Source organism: Tamandua tetradactyla, chromosome 2, assembly GCF_023851605.1.
Source record: "Tamandua tetradactyla isolate mTamTet1 chromosome 2, mTamTet1.pri, whole genome shotgun sequence".
NCBI lineage: Eukaryota > Metazoa > Chordata > Mammalia > Pilosa > Myrmecophagidae > Tamandua > Tamandua tetradactyla.
In genome coordinates this window covers 117,173,379-117,198,955 of record NC_135328.1, presented here as the reverse complement: position 1 = coordinate 117,198,955, position 25,577 = coordinate 117,173,379, and the positions used below count along the sequence as shown (strand labels likewise).

The window sequence follows — 25,577 nt, the reverse complement described above, 5'->3', positions numbered from 1 at the left end:
CCTCCCGGCAAGACCCCGGCGCGCCCTGCACCCCGCCCGGCTCCAGCTCTGCTCACACACCTGCGCCCCGCCCCCGGGGTCCCATTCCCGGCTTTGCGCCGACCCCGCGAGCAGCCGGGAGCCGCTCCACCCCGTGCGCCCGGCCCCCCGGACCCGGTCCGCCCCTTAAGCCCCGCCAGAACCCCCCCCCGCCCCGCCCTGCGCCGCAGGTCCGCGACCCCGGCCCCGAGCGGCCCTGAGCGCCGGCAGCCCCTGGGTCCGCAGTGGGCGAACTGCCGGCGCTGGACGCCTCCGGGAAGCGGGTGCTGTTGGGCGCGCTGTTCCGGGAGCGCCGGGCGTCGTGGTCTTCGTGCGGTGAGTGCGGGCGGCAGAGAGAGCGCAGCGGGGCGGCAGGCTCAGGGTGCCTCCCCCGCCCGGGGTGCGCGTCGGGGCCCTAGGAGGGTTCGGAGCCTGTGAGGGAGGGTCCGCCGGGCCGGGCCTTTCCCGCCCACTAGGGGCTTGCGGGATGGGAACTGCTCTTCCCGTTTCCTTTAACAGGAATGGGAACCAGCCCCCAGAGCCGAGGCCCTTTTGTCAGGCAGAGGAGGAGCTCAGCCTGGATTGGGTGCAACCGGATTTTAATGCAAACCGGGCGCCTCGGGCACTCACCTCCCCCACTCCCCACCCTGTCTTGGCTATTAGCATCAAGCATGAAGAAATACTTGGTCCCTTCTGATCCTGGAGGATGTTATGTTGCTAATTTACCCTCTTTGCTCTGTTGTAATTTCAGCATTTTCAGTTTAATATCTGTAAGGAATATGTAGAAGATCTGGCCGAAATCTCCAAGAGTTTTTTAATAAGTTTTCTGAGAGCGAGGGGTCTCATCCCTCCTTCAAGGGAACCTTCTGAAAGTACCTGTGGTTTATAAGAAGGGCTGTGGATGTGTGTGGAGTGCACAGACACCCAGAGAGCCAGAGTTTTAGCTCCTCACCCCCTTTCACCTCTCCAGCACCTCCATAAAAGAGGAGAGACACCTTAGCAATGGACGTCTGTCCTAATTTATTCAAGGCTGCCTGCTTATAAACTACTAACCATGATAGTCCTTTTCATCTTACTTAACAGTGTGTTTTCAAATGTCAAAAAATAATGATCAAAAATATAAATTCTGGAAATTGCTGATGTACTCTTCCTTTTGCTTCTTTTTTTAATTTTGTTTCTTTTGTTATGCTCCAAATACTTGTTCACTGTAGGAAATATTATTTTATCTTAAAGGTGAAAATGTGTAGTTGTAAATAGATGTGCATATACCTTATCCTCATGACAGCTAGGTATCTATAGTTTCCTTCAGGCACATATATAAGTTTATCTCCAGGTAAGTTTTTGTTTTTTGTTTTAATATTTTTATTGAGATATCTTCATGCACATGCAGTCCATTCCAAAGTAAACAGTCAGTGGCACAAAATACCATCCCATAGTTGTGTGGTCATCACCATGATCATTTTTAGAACATTTCTATCACTCTAGAAAATTGCAAAGAAAAAACTTATACATCCCAGACCCCTTAACCCTCCCTGTCATTGACCACTAGTATTTCCATCTACCCAATTAATTTTACCCTCTGTTCCCCAATTATTTCATGTTTTATCCATTTTTTTTTACTCATCTGTCCATACCCTGGATAAGAGGAGCAACAAACACAAGTTTTTCACAATCACACAGTCACATTGTAAATGTTATATGTTTATACAGTCATGTTGAAGAATCAAGGCTACTGAAACACAGCTCAACAGTTTCAGGTACTTCACTCCAGCCACTCCGATACACGATTAACCAGAAAGGGCTGTATGTAATGCATAAGAATAACCTTCAGAATAACCTCTCTACTCTGTTTGAAATCTCTCAACCACTGAAACTTTATTTTGTCTCATTTCTCTCTTCCCCCTTTTGGTCAAAAAGGCTTTCTCAGTCCAATGATGCCGTTTCCTGTCTCTTCCCCAGGAGTCCTGTTCCACATTGCCGGGGAGATTTACACGCCAGAGAGTCATGTCCCACACAGGGGTGAGGGCAGTGAGCTCATCCAATTGAGCTTTGTGTGAAGGGACTGGGTAGCGTTTCTGAATCTAAGATCTGTGTCCAATAGAAGATGTCAACTGGAATGTAAAAAAAGGTAAAATTGTCTAATTAAATAACCCAACTTTTATAGCTTTTATTCTTTTTTATGTATACCTTTGGGGGAAGAGAAGAGAATTATTATCTATATCATTTTGAAAATCTTGGCAAAAGAATTGTCTAAATTAATTGAACATTTTAGCATATAATTCTTTGCTCTGGCTCATGCAATTTTGCTGCTTTAAAAGCCTGTAGGTAGCATTAGAATGGAATAAAAAACTTGGGTTGAGGGAAGTTGTATAAAACATATAATTTCTTTTCTATTTTTTAGTTTTTAAACATATATAATTTCTAATCATCTGTGTCTGTCCTTTTTTTTTCTTTGAAGGAAGGAAATATCACCATTATAGTGATTGGACAGTCATCCTGACATTATACTGAGGTAAATATTAACATTAAATCTGTTCCAGAGATAAAAATTTTATTTGAGACACTAAATATAGGTAAAATTTGCACAAATTGCATTAGAGGTTGTTACTTTTCTCTTATTTGTTCCTGTAAAAAATCCCAGCTGTTTTCTTTCTTTACCCTGTCTGCAACCTGACTGGATATTCTCAAGAAATCTGTGTTGATCCTGAGAGAGGAATTTATAAAAGATTGCGAATGAAAAGAGGTGAAGAAATTGCCCCTCAGGTAAGACATGACGTGTGTTACTTAGAAAAGCTGATGGTGTGTTTTCATGTTATACTCATAGGGGAGCAAATTCATAAATCAGACTTCCTTTTGTGATTCTAATAAGTGGTGTAGACAAATACACCAGGCTCTTAATAGGTTCCATTTCCTGGGTGTAATGACACAGAAGGCTGTTGTGAAGTTTAGTACCCCATTGTGGTCAGTGAGAGGGAGGGGTCAGGGGTTTAGGATGTATGGGTTTTTTCTTTTTATTTCTTTTTCTGGAGTGATGCAAAAGTTCTAAAAATGATCATGAGGATGAATATACAACTATATATAAATATATACATATATATTATACATATAAATAAAATACCAACTGTGCCAGAAAGGTGAGAGCAAGAAGGTCTGGGAAGGCTTTGCAGAGGAGGTAATGTCTAAGCTGTCCCCAGAAGGATTTAGCTGGGTGAGGACAAGGGTGGGGAAGCATGACAGAAAGTAGTATGTGCTAAAGCACAGAGGCATGAAAAGATGGGACTCGTGGCAGGTGGTGTCTCTGGCTGGAGTCTGGGAGCCAGTTGGGAGGTTGATATGAAACAACGGAGAGGTTGTGACCAACTGATGTCAGGTCTGGTGTGACAGGTCAAGAGGTTTGGGTTTATTCTGAAGGCTGTGAGGGAGTCAGACAGTGTTTGAAGTGGAAAAGAGATAGAGTTACATACACTCTGTGGAGGAGGAATTGGAGCAGGTGAAACGCAAGCCAGTGAGTTGGGTTGTGGTAATAGGCTAGAAAGAAATCCCAGGGCCTGCAATGGACGTGGAGGGAGGAGGTGGGTTTGGGGCCTATTCATGAAATGAAGTTGGCATGGTCCCTTGGCAGATTTTGTTAAAGAAAGCAGTCTCAACTGATGATGAGCTGGTGTAAACACAGTGTTTGCGTTCTCTCTGTCTCTGTCTCTGTCTCTCTCCCCGCCTCCTCCCCCTACTCTGTCTCTCTGTAACAGGACACATTGCCAGCCTTAGTTTTCTGTTTGTTATTCTCATGTGCTATTATGGAGACTCAATATTTGTAGGTTCTGCATATTGTTTAGTGATTTAGATATAAACTGCGAGTTTTCACTCTAATTAAATCTCACTAGTCATTTCCAAAATAAAGTTATAGACTTGTAAAGAAAACAGATGAATTCTAAGCAAAATAGGTGCTTATAATTATTAGAGAGTATATAGTAAAATCTTTTAAACTCTGTTGGCTTGTATTAAAGTACTGTATTTCCAAACAGAAAATTTTAGGTTTTCATTGAGTAGTTTTTAACAATACCTCAATGAAAAGTATAAAGGCATAATCCTCAGGATTAGTCTCAGAATAGTCCTACTTGAAAATTGAGACAGTGAAAAGATATTACATAATTATTATTTAAAATAACTATTTTGCAAAGACAGAGAATGAGGAAATAAAGCAGCTACAAGTCAGTAATGAATTTGAAAAACAGGAGTTTTGCACATACATAAATTCCAATTGGCAAAATTAGATTGTGCTCAAAAAACAAAGTGTTAAATTCTGGGTTGTGGGATGTTTTTTCTTAGATTTCTAAAATATCTGAAATGCTACATGATATCTTCTTTGGATATAGGAGGAGAATGTGTATTTCTGGGTTTTCCCTTCAGATATAGAATCCCATAAAACAGTACATTTTAGCCTTTTACTCAGGTCTCTAAGCTAATGAAGCTGTATTTGTTTATTGGTTTGATGATTGCCCAGCAGAATGTAGAATTGAAAGCAATAAAAGGGTTGGAAGGATGAAGGAAAATAATAGTTGTCTGGAAATAATAGGAAATCAGGTGAAAGTTTGCATTATCATCAAAATAAAAGCTAAAAGCAAGTCATGATCAGGGAGAGATAGGAGAAAATAAGGGTCAAGGAAAGTAAAGAAGTTGAGTTTGAAAGGAGCAGGGAGCTTTGTTCTGGACCTGACAATTAGAAGTGGAAGTAAAGTGAAATGTATTAGTTGCTGGGAGAACAGAAATAGAAAGACCAACAGATAAGGAAAACTAGAAAGGTAGTTATTCTAGTTTCCTAGCTGCTGGAATGCAACACCCCAGAGACAGATTGGCTTTTAATAAAAGGGGATTTATTTCTTTAGTCTTTCAGAGGAAAGGCACCTTGCTTTGGACTGAGGTTCTTTCTTATGTGGGAAGGCACAGGGCCATCTCTGCTGGCCTTGTCTACAGGCATTGTCTCTGGGTTTGTCAGCCCAGGCCTTTGGAGATGCAGAAAGGAATCACCCCTGGGAAAGTTGATAGAACCAAGATATTGCCAAATGTTCCTTGGGGACCAAAATCGTGGGTTCCAACAGCTTTCCCAGGGTGATTCCTTTCTGCATCTCCAAAGGCCTGGACTGAGCTGCTAGTGCTGAGATGAGGTATGCTGAGCTGCTTTGGCTGAGCTACATTAAGCTCCCTCTTTTAAGCACCAGCCAGTTCAGTCAAACATCATTCATTAAAGCAGGTATGCCTCCTAGCTGACTACAGATGTAACCAGCAACAGATGAGGTTCATGTACCATTGGTTCATGTCCACAGCCACAGAACTAGACATGTTCACTTGGCCAAGTTGACACCTGAACCTGACTACCACATGTCCACCCCTTGTCAACTTGGCAAGTATATGCATCACCCTAAATGATATTAAAGTGGCACAAATTCTCTTCTGGCTGTGGACCTATGAATCCCAAAAACAAGTTATCTGGTGCCAATATGCAAAAGAGGGATAGTCACAGAATACAGGTTTTCATTTCCATAGGGAGAAACTGAAAGGATAACCTGCAAGACATACACCATTGGATTCCAAAGTCTGAAAGTCATTAAACCTTCAGCTTTAGAAAGTGGCAGTCCCACCCTTTCCAAGGGTCTATTCAGTGGTCTACCTCTTTTCCATTCAACCTTGGGGTACATTGAGGAGACCACCTTCTTCTCAGCTCCACTCTCTCCAGGCATCAGGGCCATCCCTGGGCTCTCTGCCATTTCCGGAGCACCCGCTCAGCCCCTCCATGTGATGGCAGCCAGGCTCTCCCCAGTCCCCAAGGAGGCCTTTTCCAAGGCCTGAGGCTGCACAATTCTTCCACTGCAATGAGATGGGAGTCTCATCCTCTGCCCTCAGGGCAAACTCACCCTCTCCATGTATATGGGTGGGTCCACTCTCCTGGCCAGGTTTCTTGGCTTCAGATTCGAGCTTCCATGATTCTCACTGGCTCACGTCCACAGCAACAGAACTAGGCACATTCACCTGGCCACGTTGACACCTGAACCTGACTACCACAGTGGTAATAGTAGCTGTTGTAGTAGCTAAAGCCCAAAGCCTCAGTAGCATAACATGATAGAAGTTTATTTCTTATTCATTTTAAAGTTCAAGATGGTTGTTTCTCTTCAGTGAGTGTTTTTGCTCCAAACAGTGATTCAGGCATCCAGGCCCTTTCCATCTTGTGGCTCTGCCATTTTCAGCCCAAGGCTTTCAACCCAAGAGCATGGAGAATTGCTCATGGAGGTATTCAGGAGCTGGCGTGTAAGTGGCACACATCATTGCTTTCACATTCTGTGGGTTAGAACATAGTCACATGGCCGTTCCTAACTGCAAGGAAGACTGGGAAATAGAGTTTAACTTTGTGCCCAGCAAGAGGAAACAGATGTTGACCAAAATATAGCAGTCTGCTGTAGTGTCTCTTGAAAGGGAGTACAGACATCTATTAGTGGGTTGAGAGGTTAAAAGAGTATACATGAGGAATTTAGAAGGAAACACTGCCAATTTGAGAAATCTGTTGCAGATTTTTTTTTTCCTGTGGCAGAAAATGACCTGGATCTATTATTGCTTCTTCCTTTAAAGTACTGGTTCTTAACCGGGAATGATTTTGCTTCCTAAGGAACATTTGGTAATGTCTGGAGACATTTCTGGTTGTCACACTGAGGGTGACAGTGCATGCACTGCAGGAATTTCATGAGTAGAGGCCGGGAATATGCTAAACATCCTACAATGTGCAAGAATTAGGTGGCCCAGAGAAACCCTGCAGGAAGGGAAAGACAAGGAGAAAGTAAAATGGCTTACAAGAAAAAAAGCATTTTGTAAAGATACTAATGTCTTAACATCTTACAGAGTATAAAATAGCATTCAAGTAACATGAAAGTATAAAAACATTTAAAGTATAAAATTCCTAATATTTCAGGGCAGAGCCCCCATGTGAAGTCAGACATGCTCTTGGGAAGCGTTCAGAGCCTGTGGCGGGTGGTGACTGGCCCTCTTTTTGATTTTCAAGGAGACCCAGCTCAGCTAGGTGGAACCATCATCTTAGGTCCAGGTAAGCATCACAGCACAGGTTCAGCAGGTACATGGGCTGTGCATTTTAAATGTCCAGAGGCCACTCATTTCCTCCATGAAATAGCCACCCTAAGAAAGTGGGGACCTTGACATTCTAACAGCCAGGGTGTTGTGATTTCATAGGGGGCACTTTTGCTTTCAAAGATGTCTGTGTACTTTGATGTCTGTTTATTTAATGTAAGGTGCCTGTCATTCTGTGCCTGAGTGATTTTGAGTGTTTGAGAAAGGGAAAGGCCAAGTTGTGATTCTGTTGTGATTTATATATGGTTGTATATATAATATGTATATTTTTTAAGTTTTATAACGCTTTTTAAAAATGTTCAGTGAAGGTGAAGATTTCAAAATAGGGAAGAATCATCAAGAGCTTTTTTTTTACATCAATAGAATAATGTTACATATATATTAACTTTTTATTTGGCATTAAATAATTTGGCAATAAATAATAATTTCAAAGTTATAGGACAGCAGCAAAATGAATACAAACCCTATACAGAGAACTCCAGCAAACCCCCTCCGCCAGGTACCCAAATCTGCCAGTTTTAACATTTTGCCTCCTTTGCCCTGTTTGTCTGTCTGTCCATGTATCTATCTATTTTCTGAACATCTGAGAGCAGGTTGTCCACATTTTACTCCTTGGGACATAATACTTCCATGTATATTTCGTATAAACAAGCATATTCATTTATGTAACCTTAAGTGTACTTTATCAAGCTCCAAAAACTTAAATCTATAAAGTTAAGATATAAAGGTTACAATCTATATTCCACTATTTTCTTATGTCCCACTAATGTCCCTTTTGAGCCTTTTTACCTCCATTCTTAGCTCCTATTTGGTATCGTGTATTACATTTAATTGTCATTATCTCCTAAGCTTTTCTTTTTTTTTTTGTAGACTCATGTATTCAACATAAACCTTCCCATCCCAGCCCCCCCAGTACACAATGCAGTAGGATTAATCACATTCACTGTTGCAGGGTCTCCACCAGTATCCATTTACTGTAACTTTCCCTTCACCCCAGATGAAACCCTACACTCACTTTGCATTAACACTTATTGCCCTAACTCCCACCCCTGCTAACCTGTGCTCTACTTTCTGTCACTATGAGTTGCCTGTTCTCTAATAATTAAGCTTCTTCATGGTTACCATGATCTTAAATTTAACTCTCCAAGTTTCTAACAGTCTCATTTGCTTAGCTACCAATTTAACAACTTCAATACCATCATAAACTATGCTCCCAAACCCCTTCACCCACCCAATTCTGTGTACCTCGTATTACAAATTACATAGTTACACATTATGAGTCCCAGACATTGATTTATCATATCTTATGCATGTGCCTTTTAGATCCCATAGGAAGTAAAAAGTGGAGTTACTAATACAAAATACAATCGTACTGGTATTTATATTTGCCTATGATATTAATTTACTGGAGATTTTTATTTCTTCTTGTGGCTTTGATTTCATATCTAGTGTCCTTTCCTTTCAACCTACAGGACTCCCTTTGGCATAACTTGTAGGGCGAGTCTGATGGTGAAGAAGTTCCTCAGCTTTTGTTGTTCTGGGAATGTCTTAATTCCTCCCTCATTTTTAAAGACACTTTTGAAAGATACAGACTCATGGTCAGCTTTGGTTCCTTTTCATAATTTCCATCTCACTATTGATACTCTCTTTTTGCTCATCTGTCATTTCCCTGATTTCCTGTAGTTCTTTGTTCGTGTTTTCCTTTATCTCTTTGGGCATATTTAGCACCATTTTTTTAAATGTCTTTGTCTGGAATGTCCCAGGTCTGAGCAGCCTCGCTGGTGGTTTCCAATGCTTTAATCTTCTCCTTTGCCTGGGTCATCACTTCCTGTTTCTTTGTGAGTTGTACTCTTTTGATTAAACTTGGACATTTTGATGTTTTAATGCATTATTGCTGGAATTTCAACTCTGAGGCATGCATTCCTTAAGCTTATATCCCGTTAATGTTATGGCAGAGCTTTCCTTGAATGCCAGAAACTGACAAAAGAAATGAAGTAAGAAAGAGAGGAAAAAGAAAACACCTTCCCCAGTCTTTGCAGAAGGCCTGGGCAGGTGCTCTTCTTCAGTTTTTTTCCATACAGTGAGTCTGGAAATAGTTCCAGGCCAAGCCCTCCCTGGTCCTTTCTGCAGGTGTGTCTTGTCCTGGGAATGCTGGTTTGGTCCTAAGAAATCCCATCTACATGGATGTGAATGTCCTCTCTTCCCTAGGAAATATTTTCCTCATGGCCGTGGACACTGCATTGCTCATCCTACAGTCAGCAGCTCCTCATCCCAGGCAGCCACTTGCCTGCTCTCTGTATGGGGATCAGTGAACCACCTTCCATATGCAGAACCAGCTCTGGGAGGGTGAGCCCCATGGGCCATGGCCAGGCACAAATGTTCCCAGTGTGTACATGAAGGCTGCTTTGCTCCCTCTGAAACTGGGCCCATGGATCTGCCCTGGGTACCTGAGTGGCTCCACGCTAAGCTGGTGGCAGAATAAGGGATAGGCTGGCCTGGGTGCTGTGAGATCCCACCACTTTTAAGCCTTTTTTCTTGATTCCTGGCTGGCTTGCCCTGATACTGCAATTCTTTTTTTTCTATTGTATAGTATAACATATATGCAAGCTAAGAAATAAAAAAGCAATAGTTTTTAAAGTACTCTTCAACAAGTGGTTACAGAGCAGATCCCAGAGTTTGTCATGGGCTACCATATGATCCTCTCATATTTTTTCCTTCTAGCTGCTCCAGAATATAGGAAGCAAGAGGGCTATATTCCCATCTCTAGCTTCTATGTATCTCTCAGTCCCCTGTATTCCATATTATAAGCTTCTGATTCTATCTTTATGCTAGTCATAAAAGTGGACTCATATGGTATCTATCCTTTTGTGTCAGGCTAACTTCACTCAGCATTATGTCCTCAAGGCTCATGCATCTTGTTGTGTGCTTCAGGATGTCATTTTGTCTTACTGCTGCATAATATTCCATTGTATGTGTATTCCACATTTTGTTGATGCACTCCACTGTTGGTGGGCATTTGGTTTGTTTCCATCTTTTGGCAATTATGAATAATGCTGCTACAAACATTGGCGTGCAAATGTCTGTTTGTGTCATTGCTTTCAGCTCTTCTCGGTATATACTGTTGCTGGGTCATAGGGCAACTCGATATTTAGTTTCCTAAAGGATTGCAAAACAGTCTTCCATCATGGTTGCACCATTATACATTCCCACCAGCGGGGCAGAAGTGTCCCAGTTTCTCCACGTCCTCGCCAACATTTAATAGTAGCCATTCTTATAGGTGTGAGGTTGTATCTCATGGTAGTCTTGGTCTGCATTTCCCTTATAGCCAATGAAAATGGCCACCTCTTCATGTGCTTTTGAGCCATCTATACTTGCTCTTTGGAAAAATGCCTATTCATATCTTTAGCCCATTTTATAATTGGGTTGTTTGTTCTTTTGTTGATGAGTTTTATGATTTCTTTGTATATACAGGAAACCAAACCTTTGTCCAATATGTGATTTCCAAATATTTTCTCCTGTTGAGTTGGTTGCCTCTTCACCTTTTTGACAAAGTCTTTTGAGGTGCAGAAGCATTTGATATTGAGTTCCCATTTATCTATGTTTTTTGTTGTTGTTGTTGTTTGTGCTTTGTGTGTAAAGTTTAGGAAGCTGCCTCCTATTACTAGGTCTTAAAGATGTTTCCCTACATTTTCTTCTAGAACCTTTATGATGCTAGTCTTATATTTAGGTGTTAACTTTGAGTTAATTTTTGTGTAAAATGTAAGACAGGGGTCCTTTTCATTCTCTTGGCTATTGATATCCAGTTCTTCCATGCCCAATTATTGAAAAGACTATTTTGTCCCAGTTCAGAGCATTTGAGGACCTTGTCAAAAAAGCAGTTGACCATAGATTTGGTGGTCTGCTTCTGCAGTCATGATTCCATTGGTCAGTGCTTCTATCTTTGTGCCAGTACCATGTTGTTTTGGCTACTGTGGCTATATAATAGGTTTTAAAGTCAGGTAATATTAAACCTCCCACTTTATTCTTCTTTTTTAGGATGCTTTTAGCTATTCGGATTCCCTTTCCCTTCCAGATAATTTAGGTTGTTGGCTTTTTTAAAGTATTCAAAGTAGGTTCCTAGAATTTTGATTGGTACTGTGTTTAATCTCTAGATAAATTTGTTCCAGAAATGGAACAAAATGAAATAAGAATGACTGAAAGATAGAACCATTGATGTCACTGTCTGGCCCTAAGGACATCCTCAACTCATGAGGTCAATACCAGCCTTGTGACTGAAGAGGTGGGGTCAACTCTTCAGACCTTAGAGAGGATGTGGCCACCACCTGGTATTTCAAGAGGATGAGTCCTGGGGTTTGAATGGGGCAAAATAAAATATGATTGTTGTTTTAGGAAGAGTGAACTTGTACACAGTAAGAGTGAAATAGAGAGACGGCCATGTGATGGAGTCAAAGATTGAATCAGACTGCCAGAAGCAAAGGAATTTCATTGCCACCCATTAGAAGCCAAGAGAGAGGTATGTAATGCATTCTCTGCTTTAGGAGGAGACAAGGCCCTGATAACACATTTATTTTAGATGTCTAGCCTCCAGAAGTGTAAGACACAAAATGTGCTGTTTTAAGCCAGTCCATCTGTGGTACTTTGTGCAGCAGCCCCAGCAAACTCAGATGAATACTAAAGGTTTGTTCTTTGAAACAGCAATAATATTGGTGAACTTTTACTACAGTAACCATAAAAAAGAGACAATTCAAATGACTAAAAGCAGAAATGACAGTGAGAATATTACCCTCAACTATAACAACTGCGAATTAGATAACCCAGATAAAATGAACAAATTTCTAGGAAGACACAAACTACCTAAACTGACCCTGAAGAAATAGAAATACTGAACAGACCCAAACCAAGTAAGGAGATTGAATCAGTAATGTAAAACCTTCCAAAAAAGAAATGTCTGCAATTGCTTGACTTCATTGGTATTTTTCCTAACCTTTAAAGAATTAGCATCTGGCCCTCTCAATTACTTCCAAAATGTAGAAGATATGAGGGAACACTTCCTGACTCATTTGTGGGAGACCAGCCATTTGAAGATACCAGTACAAGCCCAAAATATTAGGATAAAATACAGACTAATATTTCTTTGAAATATTGATCTAAAATGCTCCATAAGTAGCAAATTCAATCAAGCTTCATTTTTAAGATATAATACACTGTTGTAAGGAGAATTTACTCCAGGAATAAAGGGTAATTCAGCTTATAAAAATAAGCTAATATGTACCATGTAAATAGGATGCAGGGAAAACACGTGATAATCCTAATTGAGACAGAAAAAGCATTTGATAGAACAACACCCATCCATAATAAAATCACTCAACATACTGGAGCTATAAAAGAAATCTCTCAACATCAAGAAGGACCTTAGTAAAAAACACATAGGTATCATTTAAAACAAATATTTTTATTGACAAAACTTCACACAGATACAATCCACACATGGTGTACAAGCAGTGGCTCATGATATCATCACATAGTTGTGAATTCATCACCATGATAATTTTTAGAACATTTTCATAACTCACAAAAAGAAATAAAACTAAAGGAAGAACTCATAATTCCATACCCCTAAACCCTCACTCTCGTTGACCACTAGTTTTTCCATCTACCCAATTTATTTTACCCCTATTATTAATTTCTTTGTATCCATTTTTCTTTACTCATCTGTCCATACCCTAGATAAAAGGAGCATCACAAACAAGGTTTTCACAATCACACAGTGACATTGTAAAAGTTATATCTTCATATAATTATCTTCAGGAATCAAGCCTTCTGGAACCCAGCTCAACTTTTCAGGTACTTCCCTCCAGCCACTCCAATACATCTGCAGGATAACCTCTTAACTCTGCCATGGAAAGTGCATTTTGTTTCATTTCTGTCTCACTCCTTTTGGTCAAGAAGTGTTTTTCAAACCCTTGATGCTGGGGCCCAGCTTTTCCTGGGATTTTTGTTCCACATTTCCAGGGAGATTTACACCCTGGGAGTTATGTTCCATGCAGTGGGAAGGGCAGTGAGTTCACCTGCTAGTTGGCTTAGAGAGAGAGAGGCCACATCTGAGCAACAATAGAGGTTCTCTGGGTGTGAAACTTAGGCTCAATTTTAAGTAGACTTAGCCTAACCTTTGCAGGAATAAGTTTCTTAGGGGCTGTTCTAGTTTGCTAGCTGCCAGAAAGCAATATGCCAGAAATGGAATGTCTTTTTAAAAGGGGAATTTAATAAGTTGCTAGTTAACAGTTTTTAGGCTGTGGAAGTATGCCAATTAAAGCAAGTCTATAGAAATATCCAATCTAAGGCATCCAAGGAAAGATACCTTGATTCAAGAAGGCTGAAGAGCTTCAGGATTTCTTTCTCAAGTGAAAGGGTACATAGTGAACATGGCATCATCTGCTAGCTTCCTTTCCTGCTCCCTGGGAGGCATTTTCCATCTTCATCTCCAAAATTTGCTGGCCAATAGACTCTCTGCTTTGAGGTTCTGTGACATTCTGTCATCCTTCTCTGCTTTCTCTGAATCTCACTTTTATAGGATTCCAGTAGAGTAATCAAGACCCACCTAGAATGGGTGGAGACACATCTCCATTTAATCCAGTTTAACAACCTCTCTTGATGGAGTCACATCTCCAGAGAGATGATCTAATTACTATTTCAAACATACAGTACTGAATAGGGATTAGAAGAAACGGCTGCTTTTACAAAATGGGATTAGAGTTAAAAAATGGCTTTTCTAGGTTACATACATCCTTTCAAACCAGCATAGGAGCAAACCCCAATGTCAAGGGCTCAGTCTGTTGATTTGGTTGTCTCTATTGCTTATAAGAAAAAAAAAGCACAGTGGTCATCTTAAATGGCAAAAAACTAAAAACTTTCTTACTAGCAAGAAGATGGCAGAATAAGAGGTTGAGTTCACCCCAGCTACAATGAACAGCTAGGGAAGTGACAGAAAATGACTGGGACATCGATTCCAGGGTGTAAGTGACCTGGGAATGTATTCTATACCACTTAGGATGGCCCTGGTTGCAAAAACTGAAGAATTGAGACACAGAGAACCAGAGACCAACCAGCTAGTGCAGAGTCTAATGTGCCCCTTTTCAAAGAAAGGCCCGGATCCCTGAGGAATGCAGAGACAGGGAGCAGGGACTAGGAAGTAAGCCAAGCCATGTTTCTTGAACATGCTGCACCACACATGCTGTTGCTGCCCTGCTCTTCCCCCACACCCAGGCATCTGAACCCATCACCTGCCCATTCATCGCCCACAAGCATGCCTACCTCAAAGACCCCACACATCCTTACCCCACACAAACCTACTCACCTGCCCCAGAATGACACACCTCTCCCATGCAAGTGCACAGTCTCACCCCACCCCTCCTGGGAACTGTGAACCTGCCCCCATCCCCCTCCCTACCCCTGTAGGTAGTCACCTGCACATCAAGTCTGCATGTGCTCACCTTATAGCCGGACAATATCTGCCCAGAGACCGTAGAGTTATGCGACCCCCCCAAACCATGTACATGCGTACATCAGTGTCTGGCCTCCCCTGACCCACACACATGCATGCGTGTATCTCTGCCACACCCTCCCAATTCTGGGCAAGTTCAGTCCTGTGCCTCCAGCCCCACCCCATGTGAGTGTAACCCCACCCCACTGGCTGTGAGCTCTGCACACATGCACATAAGGACTCCATTCCCAGATGCATACACACTACCACCCTGGCCCCCAGACACATGCATATGCATAGCCACATCCTGCTATGCACCCCCACATCTGTGCACCAACCTCTTGAAACCTGCACACCATTAAATCTGCCCTGCACAAGTGAAGGACTTTGCCCCACCCCCTGGCACAAGCGCCCTGCTCCCACACCTGGCAGATCCTCATGTGCATATCTGTGCCCCATAGCCCCTGCCCTGCACATGCATGACCTTCTTCCCCATCCTCCTGCAGCTGTACACCCCTGTTAGGGACCCGCCCACCTGATATCACCAACACCTGACCCGCATCCTGCAACCCCCATGACCTGTGCCCCCACCCTGCACACTTGTGCATCCACATCCCAGCCCCCCATGGACCCCTACCCCTGTAGAAGGACACACCTGTACCATGTACTACCTGGGCCTCATGCCAAGCCCTGTGTTACCCACAATCCCCACACTCCATGTACCCACCCACATGCTGCCCATGCACCAAACCCCATGTGTCCACAAAGCCCCCCCTTCTGCCACCCTCCACACCCTACCTCTGTGTCCCCCATGTCACACCCTGCTGGTGTGTGCCAAGGCCCCCACAGCTCCCACACTCACCTCCACAGCCCAGTGCCCTGCACTCCAGGCTCACAGGCACCAGCATAGCATCCCCAAACCATACCTATGCATGTGCTGCAACCCATAACCACATGCATGTGCCCCACATCCTGCTGCACATCCATCCTGCAAATGCAAAGCTTTAGACTACTGAATGAAATCAACTTCCAAAGGAACCCTATCAAGATATTTGCACGTCTCAAAAGCCACAGAATTTCACTAACCATATGAAGATGCAGAAAGATAGAGCCCAGCCTAATGACCAAATAAGACAGCAGAGGAGATACCGACTTTGGAACAACTAATCAAAGTTGTTCATATAAATCCACTATATAAAGTAAATGGGAATGACATAAAGGAGATCAAGAAAACACTAAAAGAGCATAAAGAGGAATTTGAAAGAATGAATAGAAAAATAGCTGATATCATAGAGGTAAAAGATGCTGTAAACCAAGTAAAAAATATAGTAGAGATACAAAACAGCAGATTTCTAGAGGCAGAAGAAAGAACAAGCAAACTAGAGGATAGGAGAACTGACTTTGAACATACGAGTACATGGGGAAAAATGGAAAGATGTAAATTGGAGTTCAGGGAAATTATGGACAAAACAAAGTGCACAAATAAATGAATCATCAGTGTCTCAGAAGGAGAAGAGAAGAGTAAATAGCTAGAGAGATTAGTTCAGCATATAATGGGGAAAAACATCTCAACCCTTTTAAAAAACATAAATATGCAAATCAAAGAAGCCCAGTGAACTCCAACTAGAATGAATCCAATTAGGCCTACTCCAAGACACATACTAACCAGTCTGTCAAATGAAGATAAGCAGAAAATCCTGAAAGCAGCAAGAGAAAAACAATCTACTACATATAAAGGAAAACATACAAAATTGAGTTGGGACAACACAACTGGTGCTGATGGTGGCAAGATGGTAGTGAATGATGTATTTAAGATTCTGCAAGACAAAGACTTCCAGTTAATAATTCTCTACCCAGCCAAATTGTCCTTCAAAAGTGAAACACTTAGAATGGGCATAGCTCAAATACCCCTAAAATGTGGGTGAAAAGATCAAAGCTGATGGTGGAGTTATGTAAAAAATGTAGGGTTTAACAAATGAGTATGATTGCTGAATTAACATATTGATTTCTTTTGGTTTCCAGTATCTTAGAGTAGCTAGCAGTAAAAACCTGCAATTGTGGAATTGTAACCTATACCAAACTCTGAAACCTGTTCTATAACTAATTGTTGCAATGTGCTTTGAAATCAATTGTTTTTTTGTATATAGGTTATTTTTCAGAAAAAAGAAAAAAAGTTGATTGTGATGATAAATGCATAGCTATATGATGATATCGTGAACCATTTGTTGTGTATTTTGGGTGATTATATCATATGTGAATATGTAATATATGTCAATAAAAGTAAAATAAAAAGTTATGAAAATGTAAAAAAACTTTCTTACTGAAATTATAGAATACACATGGATGCCTGCTCCTGCCAATTCTATTGAACATTGTATTGGAAGTTCTGGGACAAGGAATTAGGCTAGTAAAGGAAATATATGGCATCCATATTGGAAAGGAGGAAATTAAACTTTATTCCCCAATGACATGATCCTTCTCATAGCAAATCCAAAGAATCCACAAGAAAACTAACTATTAAAAAATGAAGTCAGCAAAGTTGGAGCCTACAAGATAAACATGAAAAAATGAGTTGCGATTCTGTACACCAACAAAGAACAAATTAAATGGAAATAAAAATTCCTTTCACTCTAGCAACTAAGAACATGCACCAATGAAAGACTATCTTAAATAGATAAAATGAAAGTGAAACCTGTTTAAGGGAAAGTAAGTTTGTTTTTTCTTCTCCAAGGAAGCTCATATGATACTGAGTAGGGCCCAATTTGCCAGAGACTGAAATTTGCATCTATATAGAGGTCAAATCCACAGGACCTTCAGAAATCCAACAACTTAGAAGACTCAGTCCCTGCCTTCAGCTCCCCCAGCTCTGCTTGTGATCCCAACACAGCCCTGGTCAACTGAGCCCGGAGGAGAACTGATTGTGTACCTGGCCCTCCCTTTCCCCTGCCCCCTGTCCCCACCTTCTCCCCTCCTTTCTCCCTCCATTCCCTCCACCTTCTCTGATGCTGCATCTCCAGGACCTCCCAGACTTCTGTATGGCCCTCTATAAGAGCAGCACTCTATGTCAAAGAGGCAAAGTATAGTAAAATTTATAAAGGGGACCGTGAGTGCACAGATAGGGCAGTTCCAGGAAAAGTAAGCTCTACAGCCAGAGAGACACCAGTAAATACCAGTGCTTCCACAGGAGCAATGGGCATGTTCCTCATCTGAAAAGGAGGGTGTCAGTAAAACTGCCTCATGGTGTCATTCTCAGAGCAAAGGTGATGCCTGTACGTCATTCAAAAAGCAGCATCCATCAGCCAGTGAGCTCTGGAGATGAAGAAGGAACATGCCTCCCATGGAGCTTCCTGAAACAGGAAGGCAGGAGAAGGAAGTAGGAGATGAGGCCATGCTTGCCATGTGCCCTTCTAGATGAGAGAGGCACCCTGACTGTGTTCACCATGTGCCTTTGCAGACGAGAGAGAAACTCTGTGTTCACCATGTGCCTTCTGACTTGAGAGAGAACCCCTGAACTTCATCGACCTCCTTGAACCAAGGTATCTTTAGCTGGATGACTTAGAATGGAATTTCTATAGACTTGTTTGAATAGGGACATTTTCTGAGCCTTAAAAGTATAAACTAGCAAGGTTATACTTTTAACCTTTTGAAAAGCCATACCGTTTCTGGTATACAGCATTCCTGCAGCTAGCAAACTAAAACAGATTTTGGTACCGGAGAGTGGGGTGCTGTTGCTGCAGTTTGCAAATACCAAAGATGTTGGAACGGCTTTGAAATGGATGAGGGAAAGGATCTGGGAGAATTGTGAGACCCTTGAAAGAGAAGGCCTATAATGCTTTTTGAAGAGACTGTGGGTAGAAATGTGGACTCTAAAGATATGTCTGATGAGGCCGTAGACAGAAATGAGGCATGTGTGATTGCAAAGTGCAAGGCAGGAGATCCTTGTTTTCAAAGAGCAGATTATCAGGCAGAATGAATGAGTGGCTTGGTCTGGAAGGTAGATTTTAAATGCCGTGAACTAGGATCTTTAGCGGAGGAGATCTCCAAGTGAATGGTCAAAAATGCAGCCTGGTTTCTCCTCACCCCTTATTGTGAGATGCGACCGGAGAGAGATTCGCTGAGACCTGAACTCTTGGGTATGAAGCAACCAGAAGTTGATATTGTGGAAAATAATGGGCTTCCAGGAATGGAGACCTCTGAGAATAGTGCTCCCTTGTGAGGATGGCACCAGTCAGGCTTTTCAGAGAATGCCAGGATCGGACATGGAGTTATCCAGGAAGGATACGCCTTATGTCTGATGGGCATGGTCCAAGGCTACTGCCTAGAAAACCAACGAGAGGGTTGTGGGACCTGTATCAAGAGAGCCACTGCCAGGCTGTAATGTGGGGTCCAGACAAGGGACCTAATGGATGAAAGAAAACTTCAGAGGCAAAACCATGGTGGCTGAGGTTTGAAGTGAAGCAGCCTTGGGCCAGGAGAGTGGACCCACCCAAGCCCATGGAGAGGGTGTGTTTGTCCCAGTGGCCAAGGATGGGCCTTCCACCTCATTGCAGTGGAAGTGTCAGTCAGCCTCAGGCCTTGCCGAGAGTGACGCACATTCCCTGGGGTTTGAGGAGAGCCTGGCTGCCACCACATGGTGAGGTTGAGCATGAGGCGTGGAGACGTCAGGGAGCCCAGGTGCAGCCACCATGCTGCGAGAGGGTGGTCCCAAAGAAAAGGTGTTCTCTCCAGTGTTCCCTATGGTTGCATTTGGAGAGAGGCAGACCTCTGCATAGGCCTTTGGAATGGGTGGGACTGCTGCTTTCAGAAGCCCCAAGAGGAATGACTCTCAGACTTTGAAGTCTAGTGGACTTTGACCTGTAGTTTTCTGAAACCACTTGGGTCCTGTGTCCCCTGTGTTCCCTCCACCATATGGGAATGCATATGTGTATCCCAAGCCTGTTCCTCCTTTGCATGTTGGCAGCAAATGACTTGTCTTGGGTTTTACAGGTCTGAAGCCAAAGGGTAATTTTGCCTTTGAGAGACCGTGCCATAACTCACTTTGATAGGAGTTTGTTCATTTCTAACAATGTATTTCATGTCTGTTGTTATCGAAATGGTTTCAGGTTCCTTAATATTGTTATGAAATGAATGTATTTTGTATATAAAGAAAACATGTCCTGTTTAGGGTCCAAGCAGTGGAATGTGCTGATTTGAGATGATGTATGTGCCCTAGAAAAGCTGTGTTCTAATTTTAAATCCCATTTCATACAGGCAGAATAATCCCTATCCAATGCTGTGAGTTTGAAATGGTAATCAGGTCCTCTGCCTGGAGATGTGATTCAATGAAGAGTGGTTATTAAGCCAGATTGGGTGACGACATGACTCCAGCCATTTTGGTAGCTCTTGGTAAGTTTCTGGAGTCCTGTAAGAGAGGAAACATTTTGGAGAATGAGCGATGCATGGAGTGCAGAGGAGAATGACATGGTCACTAAAAGCAGTGTTCCCCAGCCAGCTTTTGGAGATGAAGAAGGAACATGCCTCCCAGGGAGCTTCCTGAAACAGGAAGGCAGGAGAAGAAACTAGTAGATGAGGCCATGCTCGCCATGTGCCCTTCCCTTCCAGATGAGACAGGGGCCCTAACTGTGTTCACCATGTGCCTTTGCAGATGAGAGAAAAACTCTCTGTTCACCATGTGCCTTCTCCCTTGAGAGAGAACCCAGGAACTTCATCGACCTCCTTGATCCCCAAGGTATTTTTCCCTGGATGCCTTAGATTGGAATTGCTATAGACTTGTTTTAATTGGGTCATTTGTTCAGCCTTTGAACTGTCAACTAAAAACTTATAAAATCAGCCTTTTGAAAAACCATTCCATTTCTGGTGTATTGCATTCCTGCAGCTGGCAAAGCAGAACCGATTTTGGTACTGGAGTGTGGGGTGCTGCTGCTGCAGTTTGCAAAGACCAAAGATGTTGGAATGGCTTTTGAAATGGATGAGGGAAGGATGTGGGCTAATTGTGAGAACCTTGACAGAGAAGGCCTGGAAGGCTTTGAAGAAACTGTTGGTAGAAATGTGGCCTCTAGAGTTACCCCTGATGAGGCAGTAGACAGAAAAGAGGCCTGTGCGATTACAAACTGGAAGAAAGGTGATCCTTGTTTTCCAAGAGCATGTAGTCGGGCAGAATGGCCTAGTGGCTTTGTCTGAAAGGTAGATTTCAAATGCCATAAACTTGGATATTTAGCATGAGAGATCTCCTCATGAAATATCGAAAGTGCAGCCTGGTTTCTCCTCACGTTCTAGTCAGATGTGACTAGAGAGAGATAAGCTGAGGCCTGAATTCTTGGGTAGGAAGAAACGAGAAGTTGATGTTCGGGAAAAGTATGGGAATCCAGGTATGGAGACGCCAGAGAGTAGTGCTCCCTGTGAGGACGGAACCAGTCAGTCTTTTCAGAGAAAGCTAGGATCGGATGTGGAGTTCTCCAGGGAGGGTTTGTGGACACACCGTTTGTGTGATGGGCATGATGCAAGGCTACTGCCTTGAACGCCAACGAGAGGGCTGTGGGACCTGTACAAAGAGAGCCACTGCCAGTCTGGACTGTAGGTTTCAGAGAAGGAACACCGTGGAAGAAAACTGAGTTCAGAGGCAAAAGCATGGAGACTGAGGTCTGAAGTCAGGAGGCCTGGGGCCAGGAGAGCAGACATACCCAAGTCAGTGTAGAGGGTGAGTTTGCCCCAAAGGCCAAGGATTGGCCTTCCACCTCATGGCAGTGGAAGCGTCATTCGGCCTCAGGCCTTGCAGAGAGTGGGGCCCATTCCCTGGGGTTTGGGGAGTACCTGGCTGCCACCACATGGTGGGGTGGGCATGTGCCACAGAGATGGCACAGAGCTTGGGTGGACCCCCATGCTGGGAGAGGGTGGTGCCAAGAAAAATTGTTGTCCCCAGTGTCCCACAAGTTTCCCTTTGGAGAGAGGCAGACCTCTGCAGAGGCCTTTGTGTTGGGTGAGCCTGCTGCTTTCAGAAGCCCCACGGACTAGTGACTGTCAGACTTTGAAATCCAATGGACTTTGTCCTGCAGATTTTCGAATCTGCATGGATCCTGTGTCCCCATGTTCCCACCACCCTGTCGGACAGCACATGTGTATCTCAGGCCTGTTCCTCCGTTGTATGTTGGCTGCGAATGACTTGTCTTGGGTTTTTAGAGGTCCCAAGCCAGAGGGTACTTTTGCCGTTCAGAGACCATGACATAATGAGCTTTGAAAGGACTTTGTTCATTTCTCATTTTGTGTTTCATGTCTGTTGCTAGCAAAGTGGTCTGAGGTTCCCTGATACTGTTATGGAATGCATGTATTTTGACATGGGAGGAACAGGTCCTTTTTCAGGTCCAAATGGTGACATGTGCTGATTTGAAGGGATGCATGTCCCCTAGACAAGCTGTGTTCTAATTTCAATCCCATTTCAAAAAGGCAGAATAATCACCATCCAATGCTGTATGTTTCACACTGGAATCAGATCCTCTCCCTGCAGGATTTCATCAGGTGTTTTTGTTTCGCTCGATTAGGTGACGGAATGACTCCAGTCATTTCAGTGGGTCTCGGTATGGTTCTGGAGTCCTGTAAAAGAGGACACATTTTGGAGAATGACAGATGTACAGAGAGCACAGCAGAACGACCTGGCCATGAGAAGCAGAGTCCACCAGCCAGCGATGTTTGGAGAAGACGAAGGAACATGCCTCCCAAGGAGCCTCCTGAAACCGGAAGCCAGGAGAGAAAGCTGGCAGATGACTCTGTGCCCACTGTCTTTCCATCCAGATGAATGATGCACCCTGACCGTGTTCACCATGTGCCTCTCCAGACGAGAGAGAAAGTCTGACTGTGTTCCCCATGTGCCTTCTCACTTGAGAGAGAAACTGTGTACTTCATTGACCTCCTTGATCCCCAAGGTATCTTTCCCTGGATGCCTGAGTTTGGTATTGCTATAGACTTGTTTTAGTGGGGTCATTAGCTCGGCCTTAGAACTGTAAACTAGCAACTTATTAAATTGGCCTTTTGAAAAACCATTCATTCCATTTCTGGTGTATTGTATTCCTGCAGCTGGCAAAGCAGAGCCGATTTTGGTACTGAAGCATGAGGTGCTGCTGCTGCAGTTTGCAAACACCCAAGATTTTGGAATGGCTTTGGAGATGGATGAGGGAAGGATGTGGGCTAATTGTGAGAACCTTGACAGAGAAGGCTTAGAATGCTTTGAAGAAACTGTTGCTAGAAATGTGGCCTCTAGAGATCCCTCTGATGAGGCCGTAGACAGAAAAGAGGCATATGCAATTGCAAACTGGAAGAAAGGGGATCCTTGTTTTCCAAAAGCATGTAGTCAGGGAGAATGGACTAGTGGCTTTGTCTGGAAGGTAGATTTCAAATGCCATGAACTTGGATATTTAGCATGAGAGATCTCCCCATGAAATGTCGAAAGAGCAGCCTGGTTTCTCCTCAGGTTCTCATCAGATGTGACCAGAGAGAGAGAAGCTTTGGCCTGAAGCCTTGGGTAGGAAGAAACCAGAAGTTGATGTTCGGGAAAAGTATGGGTGTCCAGGAACGGAGATGCCAGTGAATAGGGCTCCCTGTGAGACGGAACCAGTCAGTCTTTTCAGAGAAAGCCAGGATCGGACATGGAGTTCTCCAGGGAGGGTTTGTGGACACGCCGTCTGTCTGATGGGCCTGATCCAAGGCTACTGCCTTGAAAGGCAACGAGAGGGCTGTGTGACCTGTAGAAAGAGAGCCACTGCCAGTCTGGACTGTGGGTTTCAGAGAAGGGACACCATGGAAGAAAATGAAGTTCAGAGGCAAAAGCATGGAGGCTGAGGTCTGAAGTCAAGAAGCCTCGGGCCAGGAGAGCGGACACACCCCAGCCCTTGGAGACAATGAGTTTGCCCCAAAGGCCGAGGATGGGCCTTCCACCTCGTGGCAGTGGAAGCGCCATTCCACCTCAGGCCATGCAGAGAGTGGGGCGCATTCCCTGGGGTTTGGGGAGAGCCTGGCTGCCACCACATGGTGGAGTGAGCATGTGCTGCAGAGATGGCACAGAGCCTGGGTGCCGCCCCCATGCTGGGAGAGGGTGGTGCCAAGAAAAAGGTGTTGTCCCCAGTGTCCCACAGGGTTCCCTTTGGAGAGAGGCAGACCTCTGCAGAGGCCTTTGTTATGGGTGGGCCTGCTGCTTTCAGAAGCCCCAAGGTCCAGTGACTGTCAGACTTTGAAATCCAATGGACTTGGTCCTGCAGATTTTCGAATCTGCTTGGGTCCTGTGTCCCCTGTGTTCCCTCCACCCTATCGGACAGCATGTGTGTATCTCAGGCCTGTTCTTCCTTCATATGCTGGCAGCAAATGACTTGTCTTGGGTTTTTAGAGGTCCCAAGCCAGAGGGTAATTTTGCCATTCAGAGACCATGCCATAATGAACTTGGAAAGGACTTTGTTCCTTTCTCACTTTGCACTTCATGTCTGTTACTAGCAAAGTGCTCTAAGGTTCTTTGATCCTGTTACGGAATGAATGTATTTTGCACATGGGAGAAACAGGTCCTATTTCGGGTCCAAACGGTGACATGTGCTGATTTGAGTGGATGCGTGTCCCCTAGACAAGCTGTGTTCTAATTACAGCCCCATTTCAAAAAGGCAGAATAATTCCCATCCAATATTGTTTGTTTCAAACTGGAATCAGATCTTCTCCCTGCAGGTGTGATTTAATCAGACGTTTTTGTTTAGCTCAATTAGGTGATGACATGACTCCAGTCTTTTCAGTGGGTCTCAGTATGGTTCTGGAGTCCTGTAAAAGACGAAACATTTTGGAGAATGACAGATGCAGAGAGAACAGAGCAGAATGAACTGGCCACGAGAAACAGAGTCCACCAGCCAGCGATGTTTGGATATGAAGAAAGAATATGCCTCCCAGGGAGCCTCCTGAAACAGGAAGCCAGGAGAAAAAGCTCGTAGATGATGCCGTGCTCACCGTGTTTCTGTCCAGATGAGAGATGCACCCTGACCATGTTCATCATGTGCCTGTGCAGATGAGAGAGAAATTCTGACTGTGTGCAGCATGTGCCTTCTCATTTGAGAGAGAAACCCTGCACTTCATCGGCCTCCTCGATCCCCAAGGTATCTTTCCCTGGATGCCTTCGTTTGGACATTTCTATAGACTTATTTTAATTGGGACATTTTATTGACCTTAGAACTGTGAACTAGCAACTTATTAAATTCCCCTTTTTATAAGTCTTTCTGTTTCTTGTATATTGCATTCCAGTAGCTAGCAAACTAGAACATTTATCATTTAGAAAATATTATTTAGTATTAATAATGTCACATTTATTTCTGTATTTTGACTAGAAATTAAGAAATGATTGAAGTCAATATGTAAAATTATTAACAAAGATATTTTCATATTTTCTGATTTTATTGGTGAATAGAATAAGTTCATATATGGAAATAAAATGATTATCTAATATCTTAAGATCTAATTATCTCTCCAGCATCATATATAAACCATAACCATTTTTGGCACAATTTAGAGCAGAATGTTTCCAAAATTTACTTCTGTAGAATATGAAAAATATTAATTGCAAGTTCTAAAAGAAAAATATGAAGACATGGAGAAATATGTGCTTGAAAGGATGGAAAACTAGTTGTACCATAAAATGGCATAGGGAAGATAATCTGGTAGCTATCATTCAAGTAGTTTAATTCTATTTTTCTTCTGTTAAATGACATCCATTATTTGCACCTTCTTTAGTTTGTTTGAGATTTACTTAATTTCACAGATAGTATTTCTACTAAAGACAAAGAAGTTTCCAAGTGTTGTAAGATGTATGAATGTGAAAGATGAAAGGATTTAGTAAACAAATGATTTTCAGAAATGCAATGACTTGTTAATACAGTAAGTAAAGCAACAACGTCAATACCAGTGTAAGTATTGATACTGTGTGCACACCTACCTG

The 25,577-nt window shown here is 43.1% G+C and overlaps 1 long non-coding RNA gene across 6 annotated transcripts; it reads left to right on the top strand.

Moving 5' to 3' along the window:
• Positions 1-226: 226 nt before the first annotated feature.
• Positions 227-24,938, top strand: LOC143673727 (uncharacterized). 6 transcript variants are annotated; one of them, XR_013170551.1, is made up of 8 exons: positions 227-354; positions 1,978-2,146; positions 2,477-2,530; positions 2,660-2,781; positions 11,536-11,659; positions 19,877-20,011; positions 20,271-20,354; positions 22,162-23,572. It is a non-coding gene; the product is annotated as an uncharacterized LOC143673727 (long non-coding RNA). The 6 variants fall into 6 exon arrangements; XR_013170552.1 differs by having other exon boundaries at positions 1,936-2,146; XR_013170550.1 differs by lacking the exon at positions 227-354 and adding an exon at positions 24,352-24,938 and having other exon boundaries at positions 1,319-2,146; positions 22,162-22,542.
• The last annotated feature ends 639 nt before the right edge of the window (positions 24,939-25,577 follow it).